This window comes from Ranitomeya variabilis, chromosome 5, assembly GCF_051348905.1.
Source record: "Ranitomeya variabilis isolate aRanVar5 chromosome 5, aRanVar5.hap1, whole genome shotgun sequence".
Taxonomy (NCBI): Eukaryota; Metazoa; Chordata; class Amphibia; order Anura; family Dendrobatidae; genus Ranitomeya; species Ranitomeya variabilis.
The window spans coordinates 343,525,529-343,550,321 of record NC_135236.1 but is presented as its reverse complement, the minus strand read 5'-3'; the positions used below and the strand labels follow the sequence as shown (position 1 = coordinate 343,550,321).

Sequence of the window (24,793 nt, the reverse complement as noted above, 5' to 3'; positions counted from 1 at the left end):
CTTAATTAGAGAGCAGCTAATCTGCACAGTCACCTCTCTATTCTGTATCGAGATGCTGGGAAGGAGGACGGCCAAATGCCACATCACTGGCATCATGGCAACCATCAATGAGCAGTGATGTCAGAAGTCTGGTACTTGAACATTGTGGCTATGTGCCGACTGCATGCAAAGACTGGAAGGTCAGTGATGGATCAATGGGTGACCTGAGGTCCTCATTAACTCCATAACTCCTGCATAAGGTCATACAAAATGTTATAAACTGGCTCTATGGTTTTTATTACTGGCAGCAAGAGATTTGGAGTTCAGCAAGACTAGAGATCTACAGAGAAAAAAATCTAATATTTACTATTCACTTAAGCAGCTATAAAACATTCAAAAGCAGAAAGAGACACATTCGTAGAGTGTAATATATTTCACAAAACTCCCTACAGAACAAAAACATTAGGTTCATGGTCTGTGAGGGGATGTATATTTAGGGTATGTGCACATGCTGCGGATTTTGCTGCGGATCCGCAGCGGTTTCCCATGAGTTGACAGTACAATGTAAACCTATGGGAAACCAAATCCGCTGTGCACATGCTGCGGGAAAAAAAAACACACGGAAACGCAGCGGTTTATTTTCCGCAGCATGTCAATTCTTTGTGCGGATTCCGCTGCGGGTTTGCACCTGCACCAATAGAAATCTGCAGGTGAAAACTCGCAGAGGAAACCGCAAAAGAAACCGCGATAAATCCGCAGGAAAAACCGCAGCGGTTTTTCACTGCAGATTTTGCAAATCCGCTGCGGAAAATTCCGCAATGGAATCCGCAGCGTGTGCACATGGCCTAAGCATGACAATGGGAGCACAGTGCATCAAAGCAAAGCAGGAAAAAAAATAATTTCCAAAAGGAAGGGTTTTTCCCATTTCTGGATATGAGATCCAATAATAACTGGACTGCTGGATTTCTTACTTTGTGTACACTTCATGGAAAATGGGCTTAAGTGTGCAAAAAATGTACATGCATTTTTCTGTATATGCTTCCTTGCTGTCTCCATTCTGTGTTGATGGGGTAAAAAAAAAAAAAACTTAAAAAAAAGTGCATTAGCATAGAAAACGCAGCTACGTCACAAAAATGTAGTGTTCCAGTAAACTGTGCACAAGTGGAAATTTAGGTTTCCATTCAGTTATAGACATCATTTGGACACTACATTTTCATTTACCTTTTAAAAATTATTCGGCAGTAATATTCTACAAACGTGCGTACCTGGTAACTTTGTATTTCCATTTAAATAATTTGGAAATCATATCAACAATATTCTATGCGGTTTGTAAAATAGGGGGCAGGTCAGTGAGGGATCAGTCACCTGTCATAAACCATGCAGATGCATATGTAAGCAGAGCACCACATGAAGCCCCCCCATAGGCCGCCCCAGAGCACGAGCATACCATTAACTGAAAATACAGATTACCCACAAAACGGATTTCATCAACCAAGGTGTCATTTTAATCAGTATAACAGCGTCAACTTGACAGTGTCTGTAGGTTACTGAGCACAATGCTGCTGACATGTTCCCTTTAAAGAGGATCTTTCACCAAATTTTTCAAGTCCAACTGGACAGATGATGTAATAGTGGCTGCAGAGATGAATAAAACATTTTTTTTTTTCAATTTCTCCTTTGCGTAACAGAAATATTAGCAAAGTATTTGGTATGTAATGAGCTAATTTTCGGTAAGTCCAAGTGGGTGTTATCAGAGAGTTTTCACTGGAGGCGTGTACTTCTTTCCCCTGTATGATGCTGGCCAATCATAAGCACACAACATTGAGGGGGAAAAGAAGAACGAGCCTCCACAATAGTTTGGAGCAAGTTTCTCAGTGTGTGAGACATATAATGTCAGACAGCACTGATCTCCAGGACTAACCTCCTGCATGATTAAAAAGTGTTGGAAGTACAGCATAGATGACTTACACTTTTCAGACAAGGCCATGGCAGTCAGTGGAGAAGCAGTCACATTACAAAACTTTCTATCAGATATCCTCTCATAGATAGCACTGTCACTTCTGCTGTACTCCCACTCCTCCCTCACTGGCTATCCTGAGAGCTCAAGAGTCCCTTATCACACTTTCACTGCAAAACCAATACAGGTTGAGCATAACATACATAAGTGTGATTACTGACACTTTGTAGCTCTCAGCTCTGGACAGGCAGTGTAGGGACATAGGCAGTACAGCAGAGGTAACAGCGCTAGGTGAGGAGGAGAGCTTAGCTGACTACACACACACACACACACACACTAACTGCCATGACCTTATCTGAATGGGGCTGGTCATTGTTAGGTCATTTTTACAGAATAATTAGTGCCTTAAAAAGAGAACCCAAAAAACATTGGTGTTGCTTTTTTTCCATTCCACTATTAGTTGTCCCACACAAAAATAAGCCTTTATATGGATATGTTGATGGACTTACGAAAAAAAAGTAACCCTTGGAAAAAAAGGAGAAAAAAATGAAAGCGTAAAAATCTGAAAATTTCCCAGTCATGAAGGGGTAGAGCATACAAAATGCAAAAACCATCCAATTTTGTCTCATATTGCAATAAAAAAACATACACATTTTTTGTTTGACTTTCCTATTTACTAGCCTGGTCTGGATGGCTACTGCAGGGGTCTCCTACCCGTGCCAGGTGTGCCATAGGACATAAGAGTTGATGATTACCTTGGCTTATCAATGCTCCCTAACTGGTCCCTAGCTAAAAATGGTACAGATCAGTGGGATATTAAAGGGGTAATTCTCAGTATACACCATTAACTATAGACAGTTGGGGGGTTCAATTTGTGTATCCCTGACAATGAGCAGTTTAAAGAGATTGCAGCTTGCAACCTTATTAGTATTTCCCTGCGCTGTATTTTAGTAGGTGCATTCCAACATATAAAATATCCTTCATTGAGGTGAAGGGGACAACACTGCAATATCTTGCACAGCTGCATAAAAAAATGTACAGCTGCTTGCAGGCTGATGTATTCATTGAACAGGCTGCACAATTCACATTGGGCCTCTTTCACACTTCCGTCTTTCAGCTCCCGTAACAATCCGTCGATTTTTGAGAATATACATATTAGTCCTTACCATATAACCTAAATATCTATAGGTCACTCTCCGTACATACCATTTCAACACAGAACCAATTAAGGAACAAGGAGCGTATAAATAAAATCACTGAAGTTTATTCAAAATTATAAAATATAAAATATTGAACAAGTATATTCTGGATGCCTCAAGCCAAGCTAGAAGATCAGCACAAGCTAATACACCAAAAAATCCTAAAGTATAAAACAATCTTCATATGGAAAAGAGTCCAAACAACCAAAATATATAATGGAATTACTCCTATCACATATATAGTACTAGTCCTATGCTAGTTGTTCTGCCCATATCAAGAGTGCACCTAATTAGACTCCTTAATAAAGTGCATAGTGCTTTTCTGTTGCCTAAAAGTGCTTATCTTTGATACTCTGAATACCTGGATGGCGTGTCAGCTCGGCTGTGTCTCAGCGAACAACTAGTATAGGACTAGTACTATATATGTGATAGGAGTAATTCCATTATATATTTTGGTTGTTTGGACTCTTTTCCATATGAAGATTGTTTTATACTTTAGGATTTTTTGGTGTATTAGCTTGTGCTGATCTCCTAGCTTGGTTTGAGGCATCCAGAATATACTTGTTCATTATTTTATATTTTATAATTTTGAATAAACTTCAGTGATTTTATATATACGCTCCTTGTTCCTTAATTGATTCTGTGTTGAAACGATTTTTGAGAACGCAGGATCCTGCATTTTCTCATAGACTTGTACTAGCGACGGATTGTGACGGATGGCCATCCGTTTCATCCGTCGTGCACTGGATCCTGCGTAAAAAAAACAGTCCGTCGGGCAGAGAAAACGTTCAGAGGAACGTTTTTTTCTGCACGTCGGAAAATCGGTCAGCGTCGCTGCCTCTGCAAAGCAGGAATCCAGTGACGGTTCAAGTCTTTTCAAACTGAGCATGCGTGGAAGAATTTCCCGTCAGGGAAATTCTCTCGCTTTCTCTTTTTACTATTGATGCTACCTGTGCAGCATCAATAGTAACAAGATATAATGTTAAAAATAATAAAAAAATAAAAAATCCCAGTATTCTCACCTACTGACATCCCGCGCAGCGTCACCGATGCTCCCGGCAGCTAGCGTTCCTAGTAATACATTGCGAAATCTCGATTTCACAATGTATTACTAGGAACGCTACCTACCGGGAGCATCGCTGCGCGGGACGCCGGTAGGTGAGAATACTGCGATTTTTTATTTTTTTTTAAACCTGGTTTGTGTTGTGTATGGGTCATTCCATATCAAGTGATCCAAATATGAATATTTTTTTTACCTGACGTCTTTACATTTTTTTTATTTTTTGTTTTTATGAAGTACAACTTTAGTTAATTACAAATTAAAAGTTTTGAATTATTTTTTTTTCTTCAGTTAATTTTTTACAGATTTTTAAATTTTTGAAAAAGCAAGGATTTTGGCCTGTTATGGCTTTACATTTGTTATCATATTTTGGGCTACAGTTAAGATAAAGAGGTGGGAGAGGCATCATTTTTCTCAGAACGGTACCGGCTTTCATTTGAAACAAGACTATATTTCTTTATATTTTGTATTGGAGAAATCAAATTCTAAATTTTGATGCGCAATTGTGAAAAAAACGTATGTTTTAAAATTGTGAAAACATGCAACTGTGTTACTTGTGTTCTTGTTTGTATTTGTACAGGGATTCAACTTGAGACCTATCAAATTTGTATTTTATTTTTAAGCCTTGAATCATCTGATTTTATGTTTGTGTGAATTTCTTCCTTTTTTTCTTTTCAAATTACAACTTATTGCATTCAACATTTATATGTAACAATAAAGAAACGCAAACAACAACTACTGAAGTGCCAGAATAAATACATCTTAGGCCGGTTTCACACGTCAGTGGCTCCGGTACGTGAGGTGTTAGTTTTCTCACGTACCGGAGACACTGACTCACGTAGACACATTAAAATCAATGTGTCTCTGCACATGTCATTGATTTTTTGCGGACCGTGTGTCCGTGTGCAAAACACGGAGACATGTCAGTGTTCGTGGGAGCGCACGGATCACACGGACCCATTAAAGTCAATGGGTCCGTGTAAAACACGTACCGAACACGGATGCAGTCCGTGTGCCGTCCGTGTGCCGTGCAGGAGACAGCGCTACAGTAAGCGCTGTCCCCCCAGCTTGTGGTGCTGAAGCCGCCATTCATTTCTTCTCTCCAGCAGCGTTCGCTGGAGAGAAGAAATGAAAAATCATTGTTTTGTGGTTTTTTTGAGGTTGAAATAAAGATCTTTGTCACCACCCCCCTCCAACCCCCTGTGCGCCCGCCCGCTGTAAATAAAATACTCACCCGGCTCCCTCGATGCGTCCTCTCAGCGCCGCAGCTTCTCCTGTATGAGCTGTCACGTGGTACCGCTCATTACAGTGATGAATATGCGGCTCCACCTCCCATAGGGGCGGACCGCTCATACAGGAAGAAGCTGCGGCGCTGAGAGGAAGCATCGAGGGAGCCGGGTGAGTATTTGATTTCCAGCGGGCGGGTGCACAGGGGGTGGGAGGCGGGCGGTGACCGGGATCTTTATTTTAAACACACAAAAAATAAAAAAACAAAGATTTTTCATTCCTTTTCTCCAGCAAATGCTGCTGGGGGGGGAAGGAATGAATTCCGGCTTCAGCACATGCAGGGGACAGCGCTTATCTCTAGCGCTGTCTCGTGCACGGTCCGTGTGGTACCCAGTCGGCACACGGCTGCCGCACGTGTGCCATACTGATGTGCCACGTGAGCACACGGACACGGATAACTCCGGTACCGATTTTTCCGGTACCGGAATTATCTGGACATGTGGGACAGGCCTTAATCATCATAACACAACTTGCTCAGCATTTTCAACCTGAATGCATTGATGCATTGAACAAGCCAAAAGAAAAAAAAGGGGAATTTCTAAATACAGTCTGATCCTAATTATATGTTAAAAACAAGATTAAAAGAACCAATATTTTTACCACCTATTTATACATGTAATAATTTTTTCTATTATATCGCTAAACATGTCATTCATGAAGTGTTTAAGAATAGTACAGTAGTTAAATCATCATTCTATAAAATATGAACTAATCAAACAATTAATAGTAGGTTTTTACACTAGCCTTTTATCATCAATGTGTCCCTTCTAGTGGGTGAAATGTCATCTTGTCCATAACACAGTAGCCGCCACCAGCGCCAATCATAGTCACAGGTCACATCACCAGTTTTGCCATGCATTGCCAATTGTGTGCCGCCTTCTGCCACTTCATGGACTTCACTGTCTTTATTTCTGCTTCACTACATGGGATGACAGTCCGGTATTGCTGAGTCCCTGTGATAGGTTCTGCTTCCTGTAAAGCCCCCGTCACACTAAGCGAGGTCGCTAGCGAGATCGCTGCTGAGTCACAAGTTTTGTGACGCAACAGCGACCTCAGTAGCGATCTCGCTATGTTTGACACGTAGCAGCGACCAGGCCCCTGCTGTGAGATCGCTGGTCGTGTCGGAATGGCCTGGACCTTTTTTTGATCGTTGACGTCCCGCTGACATCGCTGAATCGGTGTGTGTGACACGGATTCAGCGATGTCTTCACTGGTAACCAGGGTAAACATCGGGTTACTAAGTGCAGGGCCGCGCTTAGTAACCCGATGTTTACTCTGGTTACCATCGTAAATGTAAAAAAAAACAAACACTACATACTCACATTCCGGTGTCCGTCAGGTCCCTTGCCGTCTGCTTCCCGCACTGACTGACTGCCGGCCGTAAAGTGAAAGCACAGCGGTGACGTCACCGCTCTGCTGTTAGGGCCGGTGCTCAGTCAGTGCAGGAAGCGGACGCGAAGGTGAGTATGTACTGTTTGTTTTTTTACATTTTACACTGGTAACCAGGGTAAACATCGGGTTACTAAGCGCGGCCCTGCGCTTAGCAACCCGATGTTTACCCTGGTTACCCGGGGACCTCGGCATCGTTGGTCGCTGGAGAGCTGTCTGTGTGACAGCTCCCCAACGACCACACAGCGACTAAACAGCGACGCTGCAGCGATCGGCATCGTTGTCTGTATCGCTGCAGCGTCGCTAAGTGTGACAGGGCCTTAACCGATGTTATAACAAACTCTCCTCCCCTTTGTAGTCCTGGTTTGTACAATACATGAACTGGATGTTAGGGCTGTCCCACACGTCCAGATAATTCCGGTACCGGAAACAATCGGTACCGGAATTATCCGTGTCCGTGTGCCCCTGCGTTTCTGGTGAACATCAGTGTGGCACACGTGTGCCTCCCGTGTGCCCACTGGGTACCACACGCACCGTGCTGGGTACCACACGTACTACCAGCATCTGGTGCTGAATCCGCAATTCATATGTTCCCTGCAGCAGCGTTTTCTGCAGAGAAAATATGAATAATATTGTTTAAAATAAAGATCTATGTGTCCGCCGCGCCCCCACCCCCTGTGCAAACCCCCCCCGCTGTTCTGAAAATACTCACCCGCTCCCTCGTCGGCTGTCGCTGCTTCCTGGTCTGGCCCCATCTTCTCCTGTATGCGGTCACGTGGGGCCGCTCATTTACAGTCATGAATAGGCGGCTCCACCCCTATGGGAGGTGGAGCCACATATTCATGACTAATCGTCGGCCCCACGTGACCGCATACAGTAGAAGGGGCGGCCAGCACAGAACACTGCGAGGGAGGCGGGTGAGTATTTTCAGAACAGCAGGGGGGGGGGGCGCACAGGGGGTGGGAGGGCGGCGGACACATAGATCTTTATTTTAAACACTATTATTCATATTTTCTCTGCAGCAAACGCTGCTGCAGGGAACATATGAATCGCGGATTCAGCACCAGTGGGGGGGACAGCGCTTACTGTAGCGCTGTCTCCTGCACGCCACACGGACTGCAAACGGAGAAGGTCCGTGTGTGGTCCGTGTTTTACACGGACCCATTGACTTTAATGGGTCCGTGTAATACGTGCGCTCCCACGAACACTGACATGTCTCCGTGTTTGGCACACGGAGACACGGTCCGCAAAAAATCAATGACATCTGCACAGATGCATTGATTTTTATGGGTCTACGTGTGTCAGTGTCTCCGGTACGTGAGGAAACTGTCACCTCACGTACCGGAGCCACTGACGTGTGAAACCGGCCTTAAGAGTATTTTTCTCCCTCCAGTTGAGGAGTTGCCTGGGTGATAAGATTTGGTGTGAATATGGCCTCTGGAGGCCCGAGCTGCCGACCTGTCATCGCAGTCACTCTCTACCTCTGTTCACTCTCAGGCTGAGCCCTAACAAAGCTTTCTCCTCTGTCCTCTCCTGCTTCTAAAGGTACCGTTACACTAAACGACTTACCAACGATCACGACCAGCGATACGACCTGGCCGTCATCGTTGGTAAGTCGTTGTGTGGTCACTGGGGAGCTGTCACACAGACCGCTCTCTCCAGCGACCAACGATCAGGGGAACGACTTCGGCATCGTTGAAACTGTCTTCAATGATGCCGAAGTCCCCCTGCAGCACCCGGATAACCAGGGTAAACATCGGTTACTAAGAGCAGGGCCGCGCTTAGTAAACCGATATTTACCCTGGTTACCATTGTAAAAGTAAAAAAAAAAAAAACACTACATACTCACATTCTGATGTCTGTCACGTCCCCCGCCGGCGTCCACAGGGTTAAAACTGCTTTCGGCAGGATCGCTGGTAATGCACGCGCTGCTGCCGAGAGCTTCCCTGCACTGAATGAGTCAGCGCCGGCCGTAAAGCAGAGCACAGCGGTGACGTCACCGCTGTGCTCTGCTTTACGGCCGGTGCTGACACAGTCAACCCTGTGGACGCCGGGGGACGTGACAGACATCAGAATGTGAGTATGTAGTGTTTTTTTTTTTAACTTTTACAATGGTAACCAGGGTAAATATCGGGTTACTAAGCGCGGCCCTGCACTTAGTAACCCGATATTTACCCTGGTTACAAGTGAACACATCGCTGGATCGGCGTCACACACGCAGATCCAGCGATGACAGCGGGTGATCAGCGACCAAAAAAAGGTCCTGATCACTCCCATCGACCAACGATCTCCCAGCAGGGGCCTGATCGTTGGTCGCTGTCACACATAACGAGATCATTAGCGGGATCGTTGCTTACGTCACCAAAAGCGTCGTTAACGATATCGTTATGTGTGACTCAGCCTTAAGACTCTAACATAATAAAATAATACAGTAATATCTAACAATCATGGATTATTTGGTAAATATAGACCCCACACTTTTAGACCACAGGCTGAACAGATCTGAATTTGAGATTTTCGAATTGACACTATAATAGTTTTATTTTTTAAATCTGATCCCATCACGATCCCAGCTTGTATTTTGGTACAGATGGGGTTAGGAGCATAGCAGGCACATGTGCAGTTTTTGACATTTTGAAATTAAACGTTTTTTTCAGAAATGCGTTTGCGTTCGCATGGGTAAAATATTACCCATATATTAAAAGATACTCTTGTGACATATCTGGTGAAAGCCTGTACAGATCTGAGTAGAATGGTATTTATTTTGTTTCTCTACCTTTTTTCTAGCCTGAGCTATGAGGAGAAATGTAAAGGCAGGCAACACCGAAATTCACACTTTTTCCGAACTTTGAAAATCAATTAACCCCTTTCTGCCAGCTGACGGAATAGTACTTCAGCTGGCAGATCCCCTGCTTTGAGGTGGGCTCCGGCGGTGAGCCCACCCCAAAGCCGCAACATGTCAGCTGTTTTGTACAGCTGACGTGCGCGCAATGAGCGCGAGCAGAATCGCGATCCGCTCGCGCCCAATAACTAGTTAAATGCCGCCGTCAAACGCTGACAGCGGCATTTAACTAGCGCTCCCGGCCGCGCAGCCGAAAGTGCTCGCACCGATGACCCCTGTCACATGATCGGGGGTCATCGGTGCATTGCCATAACAACCAGAAGTCTCCTTGAGACCTCTATGGTTGTTGATGGCCAATTGCTTTGAGCGCCACCCTGTGGTCGGCGTTCAAAGCAACCCTGCATTTCTGCTACATAGAGGTGATCTGTGCTTCACCTCTATGTAGCAGAGGCGATCGTGTAGCAGTGTTCCCCAAGTGCGGTCCTCAAGAGACAATGTTTTCAGGATTTCCTTAGTATTGCACAGGTGATTGAATGCTTGCCTGTCCAGGTGATGCAATTATCACCTGTGCAATACTAAGGAAATCCTGAAAACATGACCCGTTGGTGGCTCTTGAGGACCGGACTTGGGGAACATTGGTGTAGTGCATTCTTCTAGCCTCATATGGAGGCTATTGAAGCATGCCAAAATAAAAAAAAAAAGTGTTTTATATATTTTTTATTTTTTTTATATTTTTAAAGTTCAAATCACCCCCCTTTCAATCAAAAAAAAATAAAAAATCAAACCTACACATATTTGGTATCGCCGCGTTCAGAATCGCCCGATCTATCAATAAAAACAAAGCATTAACCTGATCGCTAAATGGCGTAGCAAGAACAAAAATCAAAACGCCAAAATTACGTTTTTTTGGTCGCCGCAACATTGCATTAAAATGCAATAACGGGCGATCAAAAGAACGTATCTGCACCACAATGGTATCATTAAAAACGCCACCTCGACACGCAAAAAATAAGCCCTCACCCAACCCCAGATCACAAAAATTGGAGACGCTACGGGTATTGGAAAATGGCGCCATTTTTTTTTTTTTTTTTTAAGCAAACTTTGGAATTTTTTTTTACCACTTAGATAAAAGAGAACCTAGACATGTTTGGTGTCTATGAACTCGTAATGACCGGGAGAATCATAATGGCAGGTCAGTTTTAGCATTTAGTAAACCTAGAAAAAAAGCCAAACAAAAAACAAGTGTGAGATTGCACTTTTTTTGCAATTTCATCGCCCTTGGAATTTCTTCCCCTTTTCTGTTACACGGCATGGTAAAACCAATGGTATTGTTCAAAAGTACAACTCGTCCCGCAAAAAATAAGCCCTCACATGGCCATATTGACGGAAAAATAAAGTTATGGCTCTGGGAAGGAGGGGAGCGAAAGAAAGAAAAAAAAAAGCTCCGGGGGTGAAGGGGTTAAAAAAAAAATCTAGAATTTTTTTTCTTCACATTTTGCATTTTCTGACACACTATTACTAAATAACAAAATCTCAAAAGAATTAAAAATATAGAGGTAAAAATCATTGGTTCACTTGACATGGAATGACCAGTATGCGTTTCCGCTGCGAAGACGCATACACAACAGGTGCACATAGCCTCAACCAGTCCGTCAGAAAGACGGGCCCAGTGCACACATTTTCCACAATCTGCACAGGATCCGTCATTTCAACATCTTAATGGATCCTGTGCAGATTGTAAAAACGGAAGTGTGAAAGAAGAGTCGCAGTCTACAAGGACATTCAGTTCAATGACAGTCAGGCCGCAGTGAAGGAAGCATGGAATTGTTTTAACCCCTTCATCACCTTGCGATTTTCTGTTTTTGCGCTTTCATTTTTTCCTTCTCTCTCTTTCCAGAGTCATAACATGTTTCATTTTTCCATCAATATAGCCGTATGAGGGTTTGTTTTTTGCGGGACTTTTGAATTACACTATTTATTTTACCATATAGTGTACTGGAAAATGAGAAAAAAAACTCAAAGTGTGGCGATATTGCAAAAAAAAGGGCAATTCCACAATAGTTTTTGGGGGTTTCTATTTACCATGTTCACTAAATGCTAAAATTAATCTGCCATGATTCTGCAGGTTAGTACGAGTACCTAGATACCAAACATGTCTAGGTTCTTTTTTTTTATTTAAGTTATGAAAAAAAATTCCTAAATTTGTAAGAAAAAACATTTGATGATGTCACCATTTTCAGAGACCCGTTCTCATTATTTCGGGACCTTGAGTTAGGGCTATTGTTTGCTCCCCGAGTTGACATTTTTTTGGATATCATTTTGAGTAGATACCATGTTTTATTGCATATTATTGCAATGTTGTGGCAGCCAAAACAACATAATTCTTATGTTTTGATTTTTTTTTCTCGTTACACAGTTTTCCGAACGGATCAATTTACTTTATATTTTGATAGAGCGGACATTTCTGAACACAGAGATACCAAATTTCAATGGGGCAAAATGGGGGTGACTTGAATTTGTTGTTTGTTTTTTTTCACTGGCTTCAATAGTCCCCTTAGGAGACTTGAAGCTGCGATCATCCAATCGCCTGTGCCACACATAGCAGTACACCAGCAGGAGACTACTGCGGGACAATCGAGAGGAATGCTCCAGAGCTACACCAAACGGCAGCCGAGAGAAAGCGCCCAACCTGAAATTGCAATAAATGTAGTTAATTATTAGGTACTTTGGCCCATGTAATGATGGTTTGTCATAAAAGTTCCCAATAAATGTGTGTAAGGTTTTTGTAAATTTCAAATTCTAACCATGAATTTCTAAACATCTCCTATTTTAAAAAACTAGAGCTAATGATTTAGCGATAAGGTAATATTCCGCTCCCTTACGGTGATAGAAATTTAGATAACCTCATTTTAATGCATTTACAAAGAATTCAGGAAAATGTGTTGATGTTGAACAGTAATTATAATTAGCTCTAGACATAAAACAGATACGTGAGCTGTAGGTTCACCAAGAACGACCAGTGGGGATACCCATACAGGATGGCCACTGCACTGTAGGTGCTTGAGGGGCATATGCTCTTCACCTGGGGCAGGATGTGGGCTGGATCCAATACATGGAACTAGTGGCACCTTTGTATATGGTTCTCCCTCCCACTTTGGGTCACATGGTAGTGGTGGCATCAGACAGACAGACTAGTATGTTTTAATACATATTCTGCTATATTCCAGTTTTCTTTAAACTTTGTACATTTTGGCTTACTTCTGGCTCTAACCAGGTTACTAAAACCAGACCGCTAGTCATTTATTACGCATCATGGCAAGGTCAACTTGACCGCCAGTTTGTATGGCATTGTAGGGTTGTGTACACAGTTATATATCCAGGGCTGGCTGCAGGTTGGTTATTGTAGCGTAAGACTGAATATACGGTACATCTTTACACACCCAGGCTGATATTTATAGCATTATTATATATACTCACTCATGTAACTAGGCGGTTATTTAGTGCACATGATTGTATGGTTGCACTTGTATAACCAGCTTACTACTTCTCTGCAAAGCAGATTGATTGATTGCATATCTCTCTGGTCATCTGACCTAGGGTGTGGACCTTCCACCTCCATTAGAATTATATTTATTTCTTGACAGTGTGTACAATTTAACGAAGCCAATGTAATCTCTTCCCTGCAAAACGTCTCCAAGACTGTGTAAGGAATATTCAGAACATTCTCAAAGTTTATCTCCTCTTTGGTTTTGCTATTATTTTCTAGATCCTTTAAGTCTATGTTCACACATATGCAGTCTACTCCAACTGAGTACTACATTAGGATTTCCATCCAAATACCAGGAAAAAAACAAAACAAAACGGGATTTTGGACTCCGTCAGACCTTTTCAGATGTGTAGACATATGGGCACACAACACTTTTTGAACACATCTAAAAAGACGAACACTGATGGGGGAAAGGCCAGAGACCAAGGTTGCACCATCTTGGATTTTGTCGGTGTTCCTGTTGGAATCCTGGTTTACAGTGTTTCCGTCAAAACCTCCAACCAAAAGCAATGTTTATGTGTGAACCTAGCATAAGCTGTAGCAGTATGCTATGCATTCCTATTTACCGTATATACTCAAGTATAAGCCAAGTTTTTTTTTGTGCCGAAACCCCCCCCCTTTCCCCCAGCTTAAACTCATCATTGTCCCAGATGACAGCGGAGGAGGGGGTCACAGGAGGCAGGAGCCAGCTGCTGCGGCTAAAGGCTGTGCCCACTGCTAAAGAGAAATGAATATTCACTGCACTGGCAGTGTATATTAATTTCTCAGTGTCAGCTGCCAGCTTCCAGCAGCTGCCGGGCGATCACGGGTGTGCGCTACTTAAGAGTTATGAATATTCACCTCTCTCCACTCCCATAGGCGTGGAGAGGTGAATATTCATTCCCTTAATGAGAGAAGACACGTGATCACCTGGCCGCAGGAGCTGCTGGCACCGGAACAAGATGCTGCAAGGGCGCACAGGGAAGGCAAGCTGTTCTTTTTTTGTTTGTCTATTTATGCTTTTTTCATATGGGCCATGTATACAAGCATAGGGATGAGGAACCATGCATACCAAGAAAGGGTTGAGAAGGTCATGTATACAAGGATGCGGATGAGGAACCAAGCATACCATTATAGGGATGAGATGGCCATGCATACAATGATGGGGATGAGGAACCATGAATACTAGGATGGGGATGAGGAACCATGAATACTAGGATAGGGATGAGATGGCCATGCATAGAAGGATGGGGATGAGATGGCCATGCACACAAGGATGGGGATGAGATGGCTATGCATACAAGGATGGGGATGAGATGGCCATGCAGACAAGGATGGGGATGAGATGGCCATGCAGACAAGGATGGGGATGAGGAACCATGAATACCAGGATAGGGATGAGATGGCCATGCATACAAAGATGGCGATGATGGGGATGAGGAACCATGAATACTAGGATGGGGATGAGGAACCATGAATACTAGGATAGGGATGAGATGGCCATGCATAGAAGGATGGGGATGAGATGGCCATGCACACAAGGATGGGGATGAGATGGCCATGCATACAAGGATGGGGATGAGATGGCCATGCATACAAAGATGGCGATGAGGGGCCATGAATAAAAGGATAGGGATGAAGGTGCCATGCATACAAGGATGGGAATGAGATGGCCATGTATACAAGGATGGTTATGAGGAACCATGCATACCAGCATAGGGATGAGGGGACAATGCATACCCGGCTTATTCTCGAGTCAATAAGTTTTCCGTGGCAAAATCAGGTGCCTCGGCTTATACTCGAGTATATACGGGGCATGTCCTCCTTCATACTAAAACATACAAACTGATGGCATTCTTTAAAACAAGACAATGTGATTTATACAACACACAAACCCTCTATAAAAATGGCATGTCCTTACACAGTACCTTGGAAAGGTGGCCTTGACACAACAGAAATTCAATACCCATTTCTACATCACATTCAGTAAGCCAAGTTATTTTCAGTAAGCAATCAATAATCTTGTACAGTAGTTTTGTGCCATTACTCATTTCTACCGGAAAGTCTGGGGAAACCAGAGATACAAGCAGCATCTTCACAGACTTGATAAACCCCCTCCATCTATGTTGTATGCAGTAATTTCCAGCTTATTGCATTTCCATCTTCCTCACATTAGAAATTACTATCTGTACATGACACAATGGCTCTAATTACACGGCTACACAACTTCTGCTCTAATCAGTTTCTAAAAAAATGTAGATTCTCAAGTTTTAAATGTAGGGCAAAAAGCTGTATAATAGAGGGCAAGCTAGCTACTATATACTTAATACGCAGACAAAAGTATACACCCAAATGTTGTCTCCTTATAAAACAACCACAACATGGTGCTGTACTAATGATCTGTTTGTGATATTTCTACCAGTGATGCGGATGTAGATAATGTGTAAAAGCCAAGAGGTCAGCCAACGGGTGTAGGCTACTATTTCCTGGCATGTACATCACTGACACGCATTTGTGTATATAAGATTTCCTCTGGCGAGTGATGAGCATACCATGAGCAGGAGACGTTCCATCACACAACCTTTATGAGGTCTGCATTAATATAGAAAAACAGAATATTGATTACCATACACTTGATGTAGATACACCTTTATGAAAGCACAATGAAAGCTTTATAAAAACACGGCTAATGATTTGATCATATTGGTATTAATAAAAGAAAGCACTTGATCATAATTAAAACTGATTAGAATCACAGGCATCAGATTCCTAGGCAGATTGTAAACAGTATGGGCAATATATACAGTAGTCATATCTACTTCCATAGCCCCAAGCTGTCCATCAGTGTCTGCAGACTTCTAGCGAGCTGTGAATATGTGCGCACACAATAAGGTCATGGACACAACAGGTACGACCAGGGTTGTGGAGTGGGTAAGCCAAACCTCAAACTACGACCCCAAAGCCCTGCCCCCTACTGAGCATGTATATAAAGTGCAGCACAGATTCATCCCCGCTACTGAGCATGTACATAAAAATACAGCGCAGATTCATCTCAGCTAAAAGATCCTTAGATCAGGAACAGAACAGAAATTTATAGGACATTTCAGAAATTTCCCAAATTATAATGTTAACATTTACAGAATATCCTGCATTGTGCTACACCAAGTCTGACTCCACCAAGTGACCATTACCACATAACTATATAGACAAGCTTCTATCCAGGCCCTAAGGGTACCGTTACACTAAACGATTTACCAACGATCACGACCAGCGATACGACCTGGCCGTGATCGTTGGTAAGTCGTTGTGTGGTCGCTGGGGAGCTGTCACACAGAGAGCTCTCCAGCGACCAACGATGCCGAAGTCCCCGGGTAACCAGGGTAAACATCGGGTTACTAAGCGCAGGGCCACGCTTACTAACCCGATGTTTACCCTGGTTACCATTGTAAATGTAAAAAAAAAAAAAAACACTACATACTTACATTACGGTGTCTGCCACGTCCCTCGCCGTCTGCTTCCCGCACTGACTGTGTCAGTGCCGGCCGTAAAGCACAGCACAGCGGTGACGTCACCGCTGTGCTCTGCTTTTACTTTACGGCCGGCGCTCACAGTCACTGCGGGAAGCAGACGGCGAGGGACGTGGCAGACACCGGAATGTAAGTATGTAGTGTTTGGGGTTTTTTTACATTTACAATGGTAACCAGGGTAAACATCGGGTTACTAAGCGCGGCCCTGCGCTTAGTAACCCGATGTTTACCCTGGTTACAAACGAACACATCGCTGGATCGGTGTCACACACACACCAATCCAGCGATGACAGCGGGTGATCCAGCGACGAAAGAAAGTTTCAAACGATCTGCTACGACGTACGATTCTCAGCGGGGTCCCTGATCGCAGTAGCATGTCAGACACAGCGAGATCGTATGTATATCGCTGGAACGTCACGGATCGTGCCGTCGTAGCGACCAAAGTGCCACTGTGAGACGGTACCCTAAGTGTTATATATGAAGCCGGTACCATCTTTAGATGGTGAATGATAAATTTATGAACTACCCCAGAGATAATTTCTGAAAAAGTTATCTTTACCCTCCTAGATGGCTTGGGTGGATTTGACTGTTTTTAAAGTGAATCTGTCAGCTGTTTTTTGCTATCTTATCTGAAAGCAGGATGATGTAGGAAAAGAAACCCCAAATCCAACGATGTATTACTTAGCTTACTGAGTGCAGCTGTTCTGACACAAGTTTTTAGATTTAGCATAAAGCAGAGCTGAGAAAGCTTCCCCAGCCCACACCAGGCTCTTTCATTCTACTTCAATGAGAGTTTTTATCTTAGATAATGTACAGATAGTTTCCATGGATCTAGCCCACTAGTGCCTGGCTGGTGTGTGCAGTATTTACACTTTAGGAGTTAACTCGTAACATACCAGTCAGCTATCTCCACCATATACATTTCTATATAGAAGTCAGCTGCTCACTTTTCTCCCGTCTTTCTTAGCTCCTGACAGGGCTTTTATCAATTCTGCATAATAATAATCCCACCCACCCGCAGCATCACAGCTCTCACTGTGCTTTTTGAAATGCACTGTTATCACTGTATGCCAATACAGTGGTACCTGTGAACATTTCAGAACTAGCCACTGAGAGCTGACTGTGCTTGTCTCCAAAACTGTCTCTCAAGGTTAGAGTGCCCTATCTGCTAGAAACCAGGAAATAAGTAGACTGTAGAGTTGTGAGCTGCTCATGAAACAATTTGAGAATAACCCTTAATACATCTCATGGTGTATATGGATAAAATAATCCACTACATTTATATACAGTGGTAAAAAAAAAGCAGAAAGCTTCCATGGAGAAAGGTAAAAAAAAAAGTAGCAGTTAAAGAATAATCATTGCATGAGAGTGAGACAAGGTCCCCTACTATATTAATACGAGAAAACAAGTAAACAATTTAAAGACCAGTGTCAGAAATGAATCCATGGCTCACACACCAAACCCAAAATGGCTTTCACACATGCCTTCTGGACAACTGAACCTTGCTTGTCCAGCAACGACAGATTAAGACCGCTGACACGCTCTGCACTATTTGCAGACTTTTTATAGCCCTGCATTTCATTACGAAAATCAGACATAATACTTGTCATAGGGATGAGTGAATGTGAATAGTGGTCACACACCAAGCTTACTATTATTTCATCAAAAAGCCAAGCCCATGTAAGAAATATTATTTGACATGATTTCACTATTTCAACTGTGCAATCCCCATATGCCAGGGCACAAAAGGATGCTTCCTCATCTTATATTCCCAAGTTACGGTAGTTATTTTCTACTGTTTTTCGAAGGAAGAGAAAAAACATACATTTTTGCACCATGTTAGCCAGTAGATAAAGCTTGCAATTTGTTATCCATCTTTTCAGTTAACTATTAAAATGTATTGACCACGAGGACTCCCAAATTTAGTATTTTTCTAAGGCCCAGCATTTAGATATAAACAAGATGGTGGTCTTCTCTTACAATAAAACTCTCGACACCGGTCATGCCCTTAGTGTGCATTTGTGTGAGTGTTTGTGTATCTATACATTACACACACATAGGCACAATTATGGCACATAATACACTGGATTTTATTTTATTCTTAGTTCTTTTCAGGGGTACTTTGGCAGCCAGGCCCCTATGTCTAAAGATCATAAGAGAGGATTCGTAAGTCAGTTTATTCCAGTTTAGTTAGTTCTGTAATATTTGTTTTAGCCTAAGTGTTATATAATGCCTCCACATGCAGGCATTACAAGCATGAAAAAGGCCTTCGTTAACAGCCCGGCCACTGTAACAACACAGAGCAGCTTGTGTTTGCCATGTCCGGTTCCAATGCAACACTTTTTCCATATGAAGAGGTAGTGAAGGGTTTCTTTTACAGCGCTCGTACGTATGAAATCAGGATTCATCAAGTCTCACACAAGTCTATGTCACTAACTGGCAAGTGGTAAATATGCTTTCATGGATTACAATTGACACTTTAGTTATTACAATTATTCAAACTTCTAAAAAAAAAAATCTATACATTTTAGACTAATGTCCCAGAGTGAAAAACACATTTACTTGGGGAAAAAAACACTGCATTGTACAGTGCCAGCAAAAGCATGGGCTTTTCGGAAACGTAATGAACATGCTGTGAAATACATCCATAGCCCAAAGTGACAGGATCTGCAGATGTAGAGACAAGTCTCACCCGATGCTTCTGAAAGGATAATATACAGCCATCTTTTTTTCAAGGATATTCGCAGGGGTAGACACCTCCGCGGATATGATTGTGGGACCACTGACTGTACATATAGTCTTGCTTATGTCCTTATTAGGGTTGAGCGACCTTGAACTTTTTAGGGTCGAGTCATGTTTTGTGAAACCCGACTTTTTGAAAAGTCGAGTCGGGCGAAATCGGCCGATTACTGCGAAAAGTCGAGGATCGGCCGGAACACGATGCACGTCAATTGGGAATATATATATATATTTAATTTAATTTTTTTTTTTTTTTTTTTCTCTCTCTCTCCCCCAACCCCTATGTCATCACTCTGCCCACACTCCTTCATTGGCTGAAAAAATGGCGCTACACGTGTCATTCGAAACGCGACTTTGGCGCCAAGATCGCGTACCGCGTACCGCATGGCCGACCCCACACAGGGATCGGGTCGGGTTTCATGAGACGCCGACTTTGCCAAAAGTCGGCGACTTATGAAAATGAACGATCCGTTTCGCTCAACCCTAGTCCTTATAATACAAATAAGCAGATAAGTTGTCCACAAATCTTATCACCATAATGCTGAAAAATGTACTTCTTCCCAGCATGGCGATTCTCAGTGTTTGCGCCTTCTTTTTTTGTGAGACGAGTTGTACTTTTGAATTACTGTACATTATCCATTTTATCATATGAGGTACTGGTAAAATAGGAATAAAATTTTAAGTATGGCAAAACTATGAAAAAAAAAAAAAGAACAATTCCATAATTGTTTTTTGGGTTTTGTTTTTATGGCATTCATTGAACGATAAAAATGAACTGGCAATATGATTCTCCAGGTCAGTACGACTACAACAATACCAATATTTTTTTGTTCGGTGGGGCTGTGTGAGGTTTTTGTGCCCTGAGCTGATATTTTTAGTAATGCCATTTGGGGGTGGATAAGATGTTTGGATTGCTTCTTTTCACTTTTTTTATGCCCTGCTGTGGCGGCGGAGAAACTGAAGTTTTGGTGTTTTGATATTGAATCTCATTATGTTTAACAAGCAGGTTAATTAATTTTATATTTTGGTAGATCAGACTGACTATGGAGAGTACGCATATGTGTATTTATTTTATTTTTAATGAAGGAAAATACCCCCAGTATTTAGCAAAAATCAGAGTCTACATTTTGAAGATCACTGGCTCGCAACACACATGATAGTAAAGGGGGACTTCACTTCCCAAACTCATCCGTTCACTCACCTATTGCAATAGGCTGACAATGAGCTAAGCGCACCTCGCAGCCAGTTCACATATGCACTTTTTGCTGCTATCACTCGCAGTTTTACGAAGCCTGTGAGATCCCCGTACAAGGCAACACAATGGTATGTTTACACATGAACACCCAGCTTTCCAAAGCTCCAGAATGGCTCTCTTTAGCTACAAGGTAACACAACAAAGCTATATTCTATCCACTAGTCCCATGGCTTCCAGTACCACCTGTATGAGGACAACACTCAGATCTACCTCTCTGGCCTAGATGTCACCTCTCTGCTGTCCAGAATCCCGGAGTATCTGTCAGCCATATCCTCTTTCTTCCCCTCTCGCTTCCCAAAACTCAATGTAGACAAAACCGAACTCATCATCTTTCCCCCATCTCGCGTATCCCCCCTACCTGATCTATCTATTATGGTAAATGGCATCACGCTCTTTCCCGCACATGAAATCCGCTGCCTCGGAGTAACCCATGACTCTGCCCTGTCCTTCAAACGGCACGTCGAAACTCTTGCTACCTCCTGTCGCATCCAACTCAAAAACATTGCCAGAATCCGTCCCTTCCTCAGCCCACAATCTACCAAAACTCTTGTGCATGCCCTCATCATCTCCCGCCTCGATTACTGCAACACCCTCCTCTGTGGCGTCCCCGTTAACTCTCTTGCACCTCTCCAGTCTGTCCTCAACTCTGTTGCCCGGCTAATCCACCTCTCTCCTCGCTACTCCCCTGCTTCTCCCCTGTGCAGATCCCTCCAATGGCTCCCAATTCCCCAACGAATCCAGTTCAAACTACTAACACTGATCTACAAAGCCATCCACAACCTGTCCCCTCCCTTTATCTCTGAACTAATCTCCCAATACCTTCCTCCACGTAATCTCCGATCCCCCCCAAGACCGCCTACTCGCCTCCACACTTATTCGTTCCTCACACAACCGCCTCCAAGATTTCTCCCTGAATATCCCCCATGCTCTGAAATTCGATGCCTCAAAACGTCGGATTATCCACCACCCTAGGATCCTTCAGACAGAACTTGAAAACCCATCTCTTCATGAAAGCCTACAGCCTGCAATAACCATTCTGCCGCCTCACCACCACCAGAGCTGCCGCCTCACCACCACCACCCCCGACCTTCTGTGTCTTCTCCATTATCCCATAGAATGTAAGTCCGCAAGGACAGGGTCCTCTCCCCTCTGTACCAGTCTGTCATTGTAAATTTGTTTAAGGCCCCGTCTCACTAAGCGATTTACCAACGATCACGACCAGCGATACGACCTGGCCGTGATCGTTGGTAAGTCGCTGTGTGGTCGCTGGGGAGCTGTCACACAGACCGCTCTCCCCAGCGACCAACGATCAGGGGAACGACTTCGGCATCGTTGAAACTGTCTTCAACGATGCCGAAGTCCCCCTGCAGCACCCGGGTAACCAGGGTAAACATCGGGTTACTAAGCGCAGGGCCGCGCTTACTAACCCGATGTTTACCCTGGTTACCAAAAAAAACAAACAGTACATACTCGCCTTTCGGTGTCCAGGTCCCTTGCCGTCTGCTTCCTGCTCTGACTGAGCCGCCGTACACTGAGAGCAGAGCGCAGCGGTGACGTCACTGCTGTGCTCTCACTTCTCACTGTACGGCCGGCAGTCAGTGAGAGCAGGAAGCAGACGGCAAGGGACCTGACGGACATCAGAAGGCGAGTATGTACTGTTTGTTTTTTTTTTACATTTACGCTGGTAACCAGGGTAAACATCGGGTTACTAAGCGCGGCCCTGCGCTTAGTAACCCGATGTTTATCCTGGTTACCAGTGAAGACATCGCTGGATCGGTGTCACACACACCGATTCAGCAATGTCAGCGGGGCCTCAACGACCAAAAAAAGGTCCAGGCCATTCCGACACGACCAGCGATCTCGCAGCAGGGGCCTGATCGCTGGTACGTGTCACACATAGCGAGATCGCTATGGAGGTCGCTGTTGCGTCACAAAACTTGTGACTCAGCAGCGATCTCGCTAGCGATCTCGCTATGTGAGACGGGGCCTTTACTGTTAGCGATATCTATAACTCTGTACGTAACCCCTTTCTCATGTACAGCACCATGGTATTAATGGTGCTATATAAAATAATAATAATAATAATAATAATAATAATAATAATAATAGATAGAGGGTGCGTTAGAGCAACAAGGGACAAACTTATACAATTTTTGATTTAATATACAAAAAGAAGCATAGTGCTTAAAAGGTTCAAAAGATGGAATAATAAAAGGACATACATGCAGGCAAAAACAGTATAAAAAGGAGAAAATACAGATGCATCTTGCAAATTGGACCCATGAGCACTTCCGGCAGAGGAGATTGCTGTGGGAAATAATGACAGATCTGCAATACTCTCGGTTCTCCTGCGGTCTGTCACAGATATTCGTTAGATGGCATGTTATAAAGTGTTTCAAAAGACCTCTCACTCATTCTTCTCCTGACGTAAGAGGGGGACACAGCTACTGTAATTAGATTTGATTCCAATCCAGTTTCATCCCTCATTTCTGCTATGGGTCATATTTTCCTCCACAAACCTCATAGAGAAAGAATATGGCCATCATGTTCCTAAATATCCTTCATGCAGTCTGTACATGCCACACATGAATGTGATATAGCTATACTTCAGGGAGATTTAAATATTGTTTTTTCCTTGTCCTTTCTACGCAGAATAGACAGATCGGCTCCCAAAGATGAATTGACCCCTCATTTAACACCTATGTGACAGTAGAGGCATTTATACAAACATCTGTTGGCCCAAATGGCTATCTAACATTGACAGGAACCTGTTAATTACAATGTTTACACACTCCATGTCTGCTCTTCTGCAGATAACCTGCTTCAATTACCTGTGGGGGTGCAGGTAGTGACCCAATGCCCTAAGCCTTTGATCTGTATAACGGCCCCGTCACACACAGCGACGCTGCAGCGATACAGACAACGATGCTGATCGCTGCAGCGTCGCTGTTAGTCGCTGTGTGGTCGCTGGGGAGCTGTCACACAGACCGCTCTAGAAATTTATTAAATGATAACTCAAATTAGTATTTATCGGAAAACTAAACAAGAACTAATTTAAACAATATCTTTATTAAACACTAGGATAACAAACCAACACAACCCCTTAAAAAACCCTTCTGTATAAGACAGGGTTAACTAACTGGCCTGCATGTACATGGGCAGAGAGGAGTGGGATACCTGTTTGAGACCTGGCCCCTACACGTCCCTAGGGTACCCCCTACCTATCTGCGGAGGTTGGCACCCTCTTGGACGCAATATGGCGCCCCCGCTCCTCGACGACTAACCCTCAGTGCCCTATGGATCCCTAGTGAACAATTGTTCGTGGACACCTCACACTTGCCCACACCTAGGGCCCAAACTTGACAAGACAAATGCCAGATGAGATTTTCACCAAAGTGCCACAATGACAAGCAAACACACCGCCTCTCAAGGTTCAGTTGGATAACATATGGCACACCTAGCCGTCTGCTCTAAGCCTCCTTCACTGGCTATTACACCCTTATGTGTCCCTGCCCGGACTGCCCTGCCTGACAGCGGAGGTTGGCACCCTCTTGAACGCAAAGTGGCGCCCCCGCTCCTCGGCGGCTGTTCCTTTGGTGAAAATCTCATCTGGCATTTGTCTTGTCAAGTTTGGGCCCTAGGTGTGGGCAAGTGTGAGGTGTCCACGAACAATTGTTCACTAGGGATCCATAGGGCACTGAGGGTTAGTCGTCGAGGAGCGGGGGCGCCATATTGCGTCCAAGAGGGTGCCAACCTCCGCAGATAGGTAGGGGGTACCCTAGGGACGTGTAGGGGCCACCCTAGGGACGTGTAGGGGCCAGGTCTCAAACAGGTATCCCACTCCTCTCTGCCCATGTACATGCAGGCCACTCACACAGACCGCTCTCCAGCGACCAACGATGCCGAGGTCCCCGGGTAACCAGGGTAAACATCGGGTTGCTAAGCGCAGGGCCGCGCTTAGTAACCTGATGTTTACCCTGGTTACCAGCGTAAAAGTAAAAAAAACATACACTACATACTCACCTTCGCGTCC

General features: G+C 43.8%; 1 protein-coding gene across 10 annotated transcripts in view; it reads right to left on the bottom strand.

Moving 5' to 3' along the window:
• Nucleotides 1–24,793, bottom strand: part of KIF21A (kinesin family member 21A) — a 227,489-nt gene that overhangs the window by 137,807 nt on the left and 64,889 nt on the right. The window lies entirely within an intron of this gene.